The 13027-nt window shown below is 37.5% G+C and overlaps 4 non-coding genes across 4 annotated transcripts; all 4 read left to right on the forward strand.

The window, feature by feature from the left end:
- The first annotated feature begins 224 nt into the window (after positions 1-224).
- LOC148978593 (small nucleolar RNA U3) lies at positions 225-438 on the forward strand. Its single transcript, XR_016169118.1, has one exon. It is a non-coding gene; the product is annotated as a small nucleolar RNA U3 (small nucleolar RNA).
- A 976-nt stretch (positions 439-1414) lies between these two features.
- On the forward strand, positions 1415-1628 carry LOC148978594 (small nucleolar RNA U3). Its single transcript, XR_016169094.1, has one exon. It is a non-coding gene; the product is annotated as a small nucleolar RNA U3 (small nucleolar RNA).
- Positions 1629-2605: 977 nt separating this feature from the next.
- LOC148978595 (small nucleolar RNA U3) lies at positions 2606-2819 on the forward strand. The gene has a single exon (XR_016169173.1). It is a non-coding gene; the product is annotated as a small nucleolar RNA U3 (small nucleolar RNA).
- A 976-nt stretch (positions 2820-3795) lies between these two features.
- LOC148978596 (small nucleolar RNA U3) lies at positions 3796-4009 on the forward strand. Its single transcript, XR_016169065.1, has one exon. It is a non-coding gene; the product is annotated as a small nucleolar RNA U3 (small nucleolar RNA).
- Positions 4010-13027: the final 9018 nt, after the last annotated feature.

Raw genomic sequence — 13027 nt, forward strand, 5'->3', positions numbered from 1 at the left:
GAAAGCATGACACGGGTAGCTAAGCTTACAAAAAAGTATGACATTCCACATATCTTAACAGTAACAGTAGGCTTCAAAGAGATTTTGGAAGTCCTTTCTGCTTTTGGCTCCGATATATGTCATTGTCAAGTAAACTTTAAAGCCCACAAAATTCAAATAGGCAAAACCCTTTCAGAGGAGAGGTGCAGCAGAATGGAATGCCGATTGAGTTAACATAAACCGTTAAGACTATATTTTCAGGGATCATTTCTATAGTTCTTTGCTTGGAAATGTGTTTCGAAAGTGTTTGTCTCCCAACCCACGATGATGAGTCATGATGCGCCTTCCTGAGCGTGAATTGGGCACAGATCAGCGACTTTGGTTGTGAGCTCTGTGTCGTCGATGAACGTTCAGTGTTGCTTTTTGCAATATTGAAGAAAGGAGTATGTTCTGAGTGGTGTAAGGCATGGAATTTCTCTTTTGGTTTTTCTTTGTTTTTGCATCTGTAGATCACATGCAGAACCATTTGCAATGATGCATGAATCTGTGTTGTATAAGAAGCAGTTGCAAAAAATGGGTGTAATGTTAAAGAGTGCATTGGATATGTGCTTAAAGTGATGTCAGGCATTGCAAGTTTTCAAAGAATGCAATCAACGTCAAGTGTCTGAAATGCCCACGTCATCATTTGTGGGTAGGTGCGGGACTTTTTCGTTGGACGTCAACTCTGTGTCGTTGATGAAGTTTCTGTGTAGCTTTTGTCGATGTTGAAGAAAGGGGTATAATCTGAGCGTTGTTTGACATTTGTGCCTTTTGAGAAAGGGGATTGTTTTAGAAACTTTTCTGGAATGCGTTGTGGCAATCCAATATTGGAAAGAGGAGCCCAGGACCAATGGAGCAGCACCCGGCTAGGAAAAGACATCAGTCATGAGTATTTCCAGCAAATCACTTTCTAAACTTGGAACCACCCACTGCTGTAGGCAATGATGGCCCAATCAAAATCACAGTACAATTGGGAACTCTACTACACTCAAGGATAGATGGTTCTAAGTACAGAATCCTTTCTTATGAGGTGCTGAAGCACACGTTGGCCAAGAGAGAAACCGGCTGAAGAGTAAGAAGACAGAAACAGACTTGGAACATCTTTTCCTTTTTATCTACATAACTTTTCTTTTCAAAGATTTTCTACATTTAGCTTCAACAAATATTAACTACAAAGCATGACACGGGTAGCTAAGCTTACAAAAAAGTATGACGTTCCACATATCTTAACAGTAACAGTAGGCTTCAAAGAGATTTTGGAAGTCCTTTCTGCTTTTGGCTCCGATATATGTCATTGTCAAGTAAACTTTAAAGCCCACAAAATTCAAATAGGTAAACCCTTTCAGAGGAGAGGTGCAGCAGAATAGAATGCCGATTGAGTTACCCCTAAACCTTTAAGACTATATTTTCAGGGATCATTTCTATAGTTCTTTGCTTGGAAATGTGTTTCGAAAGTGTTTGTCTCCCAACCCACGATGATGAGTCATGATGCTCCTTCCTGAGCGTGAATTGGGCACAGATCGGCGTCTTTGGTTGTGAGCTCTGTGTCGTTGATGAACGTTCTGTGTTGCTTTTTGCAATATTGAAGAAAGGAGTATGTTCTGAGTGGTGTTGGGCATTGAAGTCCTGTTTTTGTTTTTCTTTGTTTTTGCATCTGTAGGTCACATGCAGAACCGTTTGCAATGATGCATGAATGTGTGCTGTATAAGAAGCAGTTGCAAAAAATGGGTGTTATGGTAAAGAGTGCATTGGATATGTGCTTAAAGTGATGTCAGCCATTGCACGTTTTTAAAGAATGCAATCAACGTCAAGTGTCTAAAATGCCCACGTTATCATTTGTGGGTAGGTGCGGGACTTTTTCGTTGGACGTCAACTCTGTGTCGTTGATGAAGTTTCTGTGTAGCTTTTGTCGATGTTGAAGAAAGGGGTAAAATCTGAGCGTTGTTTGACATTTGTGCCTTTTGAGAAAGGGGATTGTTTTAGAAACTTTTCTGGAATGCGTTGTGGCAATCCAATATTGAAAAGAGGAGCCCAGGACCAATGGAGCAGCTCCCGGCTAGGAAAAGACGTCAGTCATGAGCATTTCCACCAAATCAATTTCTAAACTTGGAACCACCCACTGCTGTAGGCAATGAATGCCCAATCGAGGTCACCGTACAATTGGGAACTCTACTACACTCAAGGATAGATGGTTCTGAGTACAGAATCCTTTCTTATGAGGTGCTGAAGCACACGTTGGCCAAGAGAGAAACCGGCTGAAGAGTAAGAAGACAGAAACAGACTTGGAACATCTTTTCCTTTTTATCTACATAACTTTTCTTATCAAAGATTTTCTTCATTTAGCTTCAACAAATATTAACTAGAAAGCATGACACAGGTAGCTAAGCTTACAAAAAAGTATGACATTCCACATATCTTAACAGTAACAGTAGGCTTCAAAGAGATTTTGGAAGTCCTTTCTGCTTTTGGCTCCGATATATGTCATTGTCAAGTAAACTTTAAAGCCCACAAAATTCAAATAGGCAAAACCCTTTCAGAGGAGAGGTGCAGCAGAATAGAATGCCTATTGAGTTACCCCTAAACCTTTAAGACTATATTTTCAGGGATCATTTCTATAGTTCATTGCTTGGAAATGTGTTTCGAAAGTGTTTGTCTCCCAACCCACGATGATGAGTCATGATGCTCCTTTCTGAGCGTGAATTGGGCACAGATCGGCGAATTTGGTTGTGAGCTTTGTGTCTTTGATGAACGTTCTGTGTTGCTTTTTGCAATATTGAAGAAAGGAGTATGTTCTGAGTGGTGTTGGGCATTGAAGTCCTGTTTTGGTTTTTCTTTGTTTTTGCATCTGTAGGTCACATGCAGAAAATTTTGCAATGATGCATGAATTTGTGTTGAATAAGAAGCAGTTGCAAAAAATGGGTGTAATGTTAAAGAGTGCATTGGATATGTGCTTAAAGTGATGTCAGCCATTGCAAGTTTTCAAAGAATGCAATCAACGTCAAGTGGCTGAAATGCCCACGTTATCGTTTGTGGGTAGGTGCGGGACTTTTTCGTTGGACGTCAACTCTGTGTCGTTGATGAAGTTTCTGTGTAGCTTTTGTCGATGTTGAAGAAAGGGGTAAAATCTGAGCGTTGTTTGACTTTTGTGCCTTTTGAGAAAGGGGATTGTTTTAGAAACTTTTCTGGAATGCGTTGTGGCAATCCAATATTGGAAAGAGGAGCCCAGGACCAATGGAGCAGCTCCCGGCTAGGAAAAGACATCAATCATGAGCATTTCCACCAAATCACTTTCTAAACTTGGAACCACCCACTGCTGTAGGCAATGATGGCCCAATCGAGGTCACCGTACAATTGGGAACTCTACTACACTCAAGGATAGATGGTTCTGAGTACAGAATCCTTTCTTATGAAGTGCTGAAGCACACGTTGGCCAAGAGAGAAACCGGCTGAAGAGTAAGAAGACAGAAACAGACTTGGAACATCTTTTCCTTTTTATCTACATAACTTTTCTTATTAAAGATTTTCTTCATTTAGCTTCAACAAATATTAACTAGAAAGCATGACACGGGTAGCTAAGCTTACAAAAAAGTATGACATTCCACATATCTTAACAGTAACAGTAGGCTTCAAAGAGATTTTGGAAGTCCTTTCTGCTTTTGGCTCCGATATATGTCATTGTCAAGTAAACTTTAAAGCCCACAAAATTCAAATAGGCAAAACCCTTTCAGAGGAGAGGTGCAGCAGAATGGAATGCCGATTGAGTTAACATAAACCGTTAAGACTATATTTTCAGGGATCATTTCTATAGTTCTTTGCTTGGAAATGTGTTTCGAAAGTGTTTGTCTCCCAACCCACGATGATGAGTCATGATGCTCCTTCCTGAGCGTGAATTGGGCACAGATCGGCGACTTTGGTTGTGAGCTCTGTGTCGTCGATGAACGTTCAGTGTTGCTTTTTGCAATATTGAAGAAAGGAGTATGTTCTGAGTGGTGTTGGGCATGGAAGTCCTCTTTTGGTTTTTCTTTGTTTTTGCATCTGTAGGTCACATGCAGAAAATTTTATTGAAAGGCAGAACCATTTGCAATGATGCATGAATCTGTGTTGTATAAGAAGCAGTTGCAAAAAATGGGTGTAATGTTAAAGAGTGCATTGGATATGTGCTTAAAGTGATGTCAGGCATTGCAAGTTTTCAAAGAATGCAATCAACGTCAAGTGTCTGAAATGCCCACGTTATCATTTGTGGGTAGGTGCGGGACTTTTTCGTTGGACGTCAACTCTGTGTCGTTGATGAAGTTTCTGTGTAGCTTTTGTCGATGTTGAAGAAAGGGGTATAATCTGAGCGTTGTTTGACATTTGTGCCTTTTGAGAAAGGGGATTGTTTTAGAAACTGTAATGGATTTTTTCCCTGAACCTGACTACTCTACAATAATACTCACTCTAGTTGGCCAAGTCTTATACTTTTACCTCAGCGCGTCTACAGTCGACGTCCTGCTGAGCTATAAACCTACCCTAGCGCGTCTACAGTCGACGACCTGCTAGGTACTAATCCTATAACCCAGCGCGTCTACAGTCGACGTCCTGCTGGGTACTAATCCTATAACCCTGCCGCGTCTACAGTCGACGTCCTGACAGGTACTAATAATTCTAACTTACTTGTTCTTGCTGCGCAGCTTAAATAACAGACAGACTCCAGCAAATGTCCTTTCAATGCTTTTAATTACGGCCAGGAGAGTTCTCGAGCAATACTCAGAGAACTTCCCAAATAAAAACAAGGCCGGTGGATCTCAGACAAATTCCATTGAGAATCCCCTGAAAACACTGATACAACAGTTTTTATACCAGATGGAGGTATGCCATAATGACATTAATTTCATTGGTTCTTCATAGGTACACTGTTTTGTTACTGGGTAGAGGAGACTTTGTTTTAATGTTTCTAACTTAGTCATCTGTCTAGTTGCATTTCCCATATTTGTTATTTATACTCAGTCAGGTGTTTGACACGCATACATTCATCTGAAGTGCAGAATGCCTTAGTACATTGTCTCAGATAATCAGCTGGTTATATGAGGTCAAATGTCAAAACATGGTTAGCTTAATATTCAGTTTAAAATTTTCCACCACAGTTCCCCTCTCTGGCCGTAAACAAAAACGGCCATATTAAATTTTAATTCTTCTAATCAATTTTCCATACCTGCATGATCCCAATATAAGTACTTGTTATATTTAACCATTTTCATCTTTTACTTTATAATTACCTGCAAGATACTCCTTCAATCAACATCCTAAGCTGTAATATAACCAATTTCCAATGTTATCACATACACATACCATCTTCTCATTTATTCATCTCCTTCCCAACATTCTATCTTCCAGCAATTTAATTCTATCTGTAGTAAAAACTAATCATACCATAGTACACTGCCTTACAATTTTAAACCTTGAGTCAGTTTCATTATCTTTAGCTATCTTTCGAATCGCATTGGTCTATTAGGCCTTTAACAGGCTGATAGTTCTGATTAACCATTTTTTATCGTAGTTTGTTAGCTTTTAATTCAAGCAGGCAATTTATTTTCCTAGACAGATCTATTTAAGTATCTTTGTAAAAAAATCTGACCAAAAAACGTTCTATAATCATTCATTTTTATCCTTTAACACTAATATCAATAATTTTATTATTTTGTTTCAAACAATTATTGTCATTATTTTAAATTAACTAGCTCTAGCCACGAGAACAGCCTTAGCTGCTGATATGCCAATTAATCTTTAACTATATTTTCCTACAATCCTATTTTCCAGAATTAACTGATAGGCATAACTTAAGTTATTCTGCCTCTAAGTTTTGGCAATGCGGAAAAGCTCATAACGGATCCATTGATCCAGATCATTTAATCTGTAACTTCGTTGTGAATTTAGAAAGCTTTTTAGAATTTCTCTATTAGCAAATACTCTATTTCCAAAATGTCTAAACTTATTAGAATAATTTTTAATTTAAATGTAATATGTTTGGGTCATATTGTCCTTGGTCTAGGTTTTAACTCTGTGGTCTACATAATTTGTTTTAATACGTTGAAGACCTCTCTCAACAAAACAAAATCCATATTTCATTTCTGGAAGCCGGGCTAAATAAGCAAGCACTGTTACTGTATTCCTAGAATAGACTAGACCCGCAGTCACCTCTCAGATATCAAATACAGACATTAGACAATACATGAACGGAACATTTCAGTAATCACACTTAATCACACAACTTCTTTAACTAATAATAATTCATACTTAAATATTTTTCCCAAAATCAATTCCCTTTTAAAAGTTTGTCTTTCTCTGTTTAAACAATTGGAAACACCTAAAATTAATGTAGTCATTAATTCATCACTATAAACTGTAAACCAGTATCACTATAAAGTTAACCAATTATCTATTCAGTCCTTGTCTAGCAAAGTAACTTATCACCTATTCTCTCTCATTAGAGATCGACTATTACAATTTTATTTTTATTTTTTTTAGCATCTATGATATCTGTCTTAGACTTGTTAAAACTTTTTTTTTTTGAAAGTTTCTTCAATAATAGTCCCTAAATTATTTATTATTTTTACAGTAATGAATAGTTAGAGTCCCTATACTCTACGGAAATAAGAAATTTTCTTCTTCTCAATTTACGTGTACCTGAAATTAGGGATGCAAAATATATTGACCACATCAATATCGGGCGATAAATGGTGTTTTTTTTTAATTTATTTATTCTTTCTTTATTTTTTTTTATGTTATCGTTATCGATTCAATAGGAAATTTGGGCCGATATATCAGAGCTGATAGACATATAGATTATTTACTTCAGTTGAGAGATGCTCGTGGTTTGCCATGATGGTTCTGAATAATAAAAAACACGCCCGCAAAAGAATGATGTGAATTCTTGTTCGCCAGTGTTTAAGTGCGACAAGCACGTTGTGGAAAAAACACATCTATGGACTTAAGCCTTCATGACATGCACAGTTAAGTTCTCTTAAGCATTAGCATCATTCTTTGCCATTCTGGCGATCATATTTTTCTTTAGCATGCGCAGCTCAAACTGCAATGCACATTTATAACTATAATTGAGACTGTAATATACATGCCATTATAATTAGAACACTATTGTAGCCATTTGTTTATGCATACATGTTGTCAAAGTTTATCAAACTTTTAATTTAGATTTATCAGCCAATATATCAGTTATCGGTTTTCAAATGTAAAGAATTTTCGGTTATCGGTATCGGCCAAAATGTTCATATCGGTGCATTCCTACCTGAAATTATTTCAAATTAATCCGTAATTAATCAAATCATGAGATCTATCTCAAAACTCAGTCATACAGTTTGATTGAACCAAAATAAAACATCAATAAACATCACACAAATAAACTTAAACCATTAGTTGGTCCACGTCTTTCTCCAGGTGTGTTAATCATCCCGTTGCCCCATTGACATTCCATCTTCACCAGAATGGTTCTTTGCGAACCGTAGTAAGGTCTTTCCCTCGACGGCAAGGGAGGTACGTTACTAGCACGTCCTTTTTATCCCCCACTTGAGGCTGTGTTGTCGGCGTTTTGGTGTGGGGTTGCTCAGGGCTGGTTGGTGTAGGCTAGTTTAAGGTGAGATGCTTGGATGGAGGTGTCACGCTCTCCAACCTTACTGATTGTTGCAAGATTCCTCTTCAGATCACAACCGCACCCACTGGACCCTATTTGTGGAGTGAACCATTTACTTTCTGCTTTCACCTGTGAATGGAGACCTTAACTATTTTTGTTAGTGACAACATATATTAACTCATCTGCTTGTCTGGCCGGTCTTCCTTTCTGATGAGACCTGTCAAATTTCATGTTAAACAGTAACAAGACAATATTTATACATTTGGAACAGAATCAGTTCTGCTCGATGAGATCCATCATGACATCCTGTAAAAGGAAAAAATAAGTATGGGGAGGACAGGGTAAGATTGCTCTCTGCCTTCCCAAAGTTATACTTTGCATGTGTGACACTGTTTCTTTCTGCCACTTCAATAACTCAAACACTCAGTTAGCCAAAAACATCCATGGCCGTTAATTTATTGGCCATATTTTATTTTCACCCTGTGAGGTCATATTTTAACCTGTAGTCATATTTTAAACCTGTGGGCCCACTTAATAAATTTAAACACAGGTGTTTTGATTGATATTTAATTGTCTTGGTGTCTCTCAGAATACCTTATCTCACACATTCACATTCATACACTTTCACACACACCCCACTCTGGCCAGAGAATCATACCTTTTTGTCTGCCTTAGCAGTTTATGAACTGAATGGGGAATATATGGGCTATCATGCGGTGGAATACCACCAAATCCGAACGGTAACAACTTTTACGACGGAAGCTACTGAACGTAGACACACTGTGGCATTCCCCTTGCGACAGTGTCTAAACGTTAGGCTATCAATTGTCCGATGAGGTCGCCATGAGGCCAAGTTTACACCTTAAAAACTAGCGGTATCAAATTTAATCATTTCAATGATGCATTGCTATGCAAATGAGGACAATTCAGTATCTGTTCAGTAATAGATCATAACCAATTATAATGTACTGACGCTTTTCTGACGTCATTTGTTGCATATGTGCTTTGTACCAGATAGGCAAACACACACATCACTTTTTGAAACCTGAAAAATTGAAAATTAAAGAAGCAGTGCATCATAATACATTGTGATATCGAATTGAACTAAAATCGATTACATGATAACCGTAATCAAACTGAACCCTGAGAACAACACTCAAAAAAATGATGTGTTGGCTTTACTTAACTTTTTTTTGTAAACTGGTTCCACCGGTTCCACATAACTTTGTTTTGTTAAACAAACAGAATTTGTTCATGTAACTTCAACATCATGGAAGTCATTTTAAGCCATCCAATCAAACTCTGAGCTGAGTGTTAAAGTTAATGAGACAATTAAGTGAATAATTGAGTGATGATTGAGCATTATTGAAGACACCTGATGTTAACGAGCAGAATCACTGAAGGAGAAAATCACAAATTGTAAGCCACCGTTATGGAGATCAGTGTCTGCTTTAGTTGGGCTCTTGACCCCTATATTATTAACTTTATATTATGTTTGGCTGTACATGAGTTATAACAGCCAGATGATCACATAGAAAAGGTGGAACTGTGGATTGAACCACCAAACTTCCGGTTTGTAGTCAAACTGCATGAACCACTGTTAAGTTTACCTTATGGTTCATACCAGCACTGCTTTTGTAAAACATACAATTTTAGCCTTTTCAATGAAATTCAAATGATTAAATCAATAAACAAAAACATTTTCTGGGTGCATTCTGGGTGCCACTAATCAAAATTCATTCATGGCTCCCATCATTGCAGCATGAATAAATAATGAGCTTAAGACACCTAAAGCAGAATCACAAGGGGAAAAAAAATCTAAAATTTTAAGCCACCGTTATGGAGATGAGTGTTTGCTTTAGTTGGGCTCTTGACCCTTTTATTATTAACTTTATATTTTAATTTGCTGTTGCATCTGAGTAATACCTGCCAGATGAACAAAGATAAACAATTTTAAAATGATGATGGACATACAATGACATTCATCATTTGAAATGTATGTCTGTGATTTATTCTGTTGGTTAGTGTATAACTGAGATTCTGCATAAATATCCGGAATGTTAAATATAATATAATGGATTTCTCAAAAGTTGTATTTTTACAAAAAAACATTTCTTTAAGGCACACACAGACCTCAAGATTCAGTCAATTAGTGATGGGAAGTCCGGTTCTTTTCCGCGAACCGGTTCTTTCGGACAGTTCGTTTTAATGAACCGGTTCAAAAAACCGGTTCACCAGTTCTTTTACGTCATCACGTAATGACGTCAATTCTTTCATCCCGGCGTTTAAAAATACTTCAAATTAAAGGCATTTGTAATCACAACTTCAGTTAAATAAAAGCATGCATTGTCAGAATCATCTTGGATAAGTTTCTTACATTTACATTTTGAAAACGAACCCTGCTGCAGCCTAGGCGATGTGCTAACGCGGATGTTTTACATGTTTTAAATATATAAAATGCATAAATGGTCTTCATCATTTTATTTGTTATTAAATAAACTTACATTTCGCCGATTCGCCCTCTCATTTAAGTCCTGGGTTCACCCGTGCGTGCTCATGTATCATCACAGGATCAGCCGGCCGAAAGAAAGTTCTGTTCAGAGACGGTGCTATCACGCATGCGCAGTATCTCCAGCTCGTCGGTTCTCCGTATCGAACGTGTCCGAAAGAAACAGTTCTCGGTTCTGTACTAGTGATTCAAGAACTGCAACAACCAGTTCTCGACTCGAGAACCATAGCATAGCTGTGTGCTGAGCTGAAACCTGAATATACAGTCGACAAAACTAAAAAATCGATACATGTCTGTCTCCAATATAGCCTTCTGTAGCCTATACAGTATATACATGTTTATAATGTGTTAACATAACGAATTAAACATGTTTAATTCGTCATGTTAACACATTATAAACATTTACTAAGCAGTGCACCAAACATTGGCAAGAGTTTACATCATATTGTTACTTAGAAATTAAATGAGCTGTTCCTGAGAATATTTTTTTAGTATAATAAGAAATGTTTAGTAGTTTGACAGTTTTAGAATCCAATCATTATTTCCAATCGTTAAAATAATACAGTGATACAGTAATGTGATAAACATGTTTCCAAAATGTTTTATTTTGTTACACTTACTGATGTTCAACTAAAGACATGGAAACGTACATTTCGTCCCTCAGAAAAAAATGCACGCATGCTCAGCTCATCAACTCATCAGTTCTCAATATGTCGAACGTGTCCGAAAGAAACAGTTCTCGGTTCTGTACTGGGTATCCGACCGCTGTACCTGTACGTTCGGTAGTACACGCATGCGCAGTATCAGCTGCTCGTGCTCATCACTTCTCTCAGTACCAGCATATGTCTCCGTTCAGTGAACTTTTTGAGTTACTGAATAAAATGTACTAATGGATATTGGTTTATTTCGATTCGGAGGGACTGTCAGGCATGTCTGAAAGTGAGTAACTTTAGTAACTTGTGGTTTAGCGCTGACGCAAGACGCGAACTGTTTCGAACGATTCAGTCCGATTTAGTGTACTGGTTCGACCGGTTCACTAAAAAGAACCGGTTCAAAAGAACGATTCGTTCACGAACCGGCCATCACTACAGTCAATGCTTCTCAACAACGGTGACAAGTAGAATATTCAATTAGGAAAAGTAAATTACATAGACAATTCAGATCATAATTTATTCATACCGCAATGCATGATGGGAGCCATTAATGAGTTGTGATTGGGGCAACAAGGACTATTAATGTCACCACGATTGAGATAGAGAGGCTGATTATTGATATCTGTTTCTACATAAAGATTAAAGTGATTTGATCAGAATAGTTTTATTAAATATTTTCTGTTATAAGAAACTACAAATATGCTGTATAATCACTAAACTGTTGCTAGCAAGTTAATCCTAACCATCAGAATTACGAATTTTTGGAATTTTACGATCACAGCTTGATTATGTCAAAACATAACCAACACTATCGGATCACAGTTTTCTTTGCACATTTGACTGTTATAAATCAATAACAGCAGCGAAACAAAGTTCAAAGTAAAAGTATAAGGATCAAGAGCCCAACTAAAGCAGACACTGATCTCCATAACGGTGACTTACAATTTGTGATTTTCTCCTTCAGTGATTCTGCTTGTGATCATCAGGTGTCTTCAATACTGCTCAATCATCACTCAATTATTCACTTAATTGTCTCATTAACTTTAACACAGCTTCAGTGTTCATTTAACCCTCAGCTCAGAGTTTGATTGGATGGCTTAAAATGTCTTCCATGATGTTGAAGTTACATGAACAAATTCTGTTTGTTTAACAAAACAAAGTTATGTGGAACCGGTGGAACCTGTTTACAAAAAAAAGTTAAGTAAAGCCAACACATCATTTTTTTGAGTGAATGTAGGTTCACACCCCTACTGAAAACCTAACTTTTCAAAATCAAATAGATTAAACACTTAAAAATAATAACCATATAGAGTTGCAGTTAAGAGAACCAGTTCTAATTTCTCAAATGCAATTTGTCATTGATTCAGGGCTGCACGATTAATCGAATTTTAATCACGATTTTGGCTTCCCACGATCAAATTCACGTGATCGAGCGATATTTAAAATGTCATCCATTCCGCTCCATATCCACAAGTTTCCGAGGGCCGCTCCTGTAAAAAATAAAGTGGGTGAAACTTCCGGTACGGCGGCGGAAGTAGCATTCCAATGGTATTTTGTGTGTTAGTTAGCGAAGAGGCTAGCTGTTTTTCGGATAATTATTTTACTATTTAAAGACGCAGATCTTTATGAGAGATGTCGTTACGGAGCTCAGGGACAACATGTGCTGTTCGCTACTGATGTTACACCTAAACTCAGGATCAAAGAGTGAGTTGACAGAATACCAAATGTGCCAGTTAATGTATTCAAGTAGCACATTCATTTATAGTTTTGAATAAACTCCAAAGCACAATGACTAAGTGTGTATTTTTTATTTTAATTGTTTGTCAGCTCACATAACTGTCTGTCACCATGCCTTGATGAGTATTGATTATTAATAATGTTATTATAATACTCCCAATCAACTACTGCGGAGGGTAAAGGTACTGTTATTTCACCCTTTTTAATTTCGTTGAGGTTGTGTTCCCACATCGTTAGCTAGTTTGGATCGCTATAACTTGAATGACTGTCAACTGTTGAATGAACGAGTGTTAAGAATGTCAAGTCGCGCTTTGTTTGCTTCGAACCGGAAGACGCGCCCACTTTTGACGCAAGGCCTCATGGGGCGTAGGAAACTTGTGGATATCAAAGGTTTTTTTTCTTTTTTTTTCCACGTCCTCCAGTGCGCAAGAGAGAAGTGTGTCTGCGCGCGAGCTACAGTGAACAAGGGAGACCGAGTGTGTGAGC

The sequence above is a fragment of the Pimephales promelas genome, chromosome 6, assembly GCF_988280905.1.
Source record: "Pimephales promelas chromosome 6, fPimPro1.hap1.1, whole genome shotgun sequence".
NCBI lineage: Eukaryota > Metazoa > Chordata > Actinopteri > Cypriniformes > Leuciscidae > Pimephales > Pimephales promelas.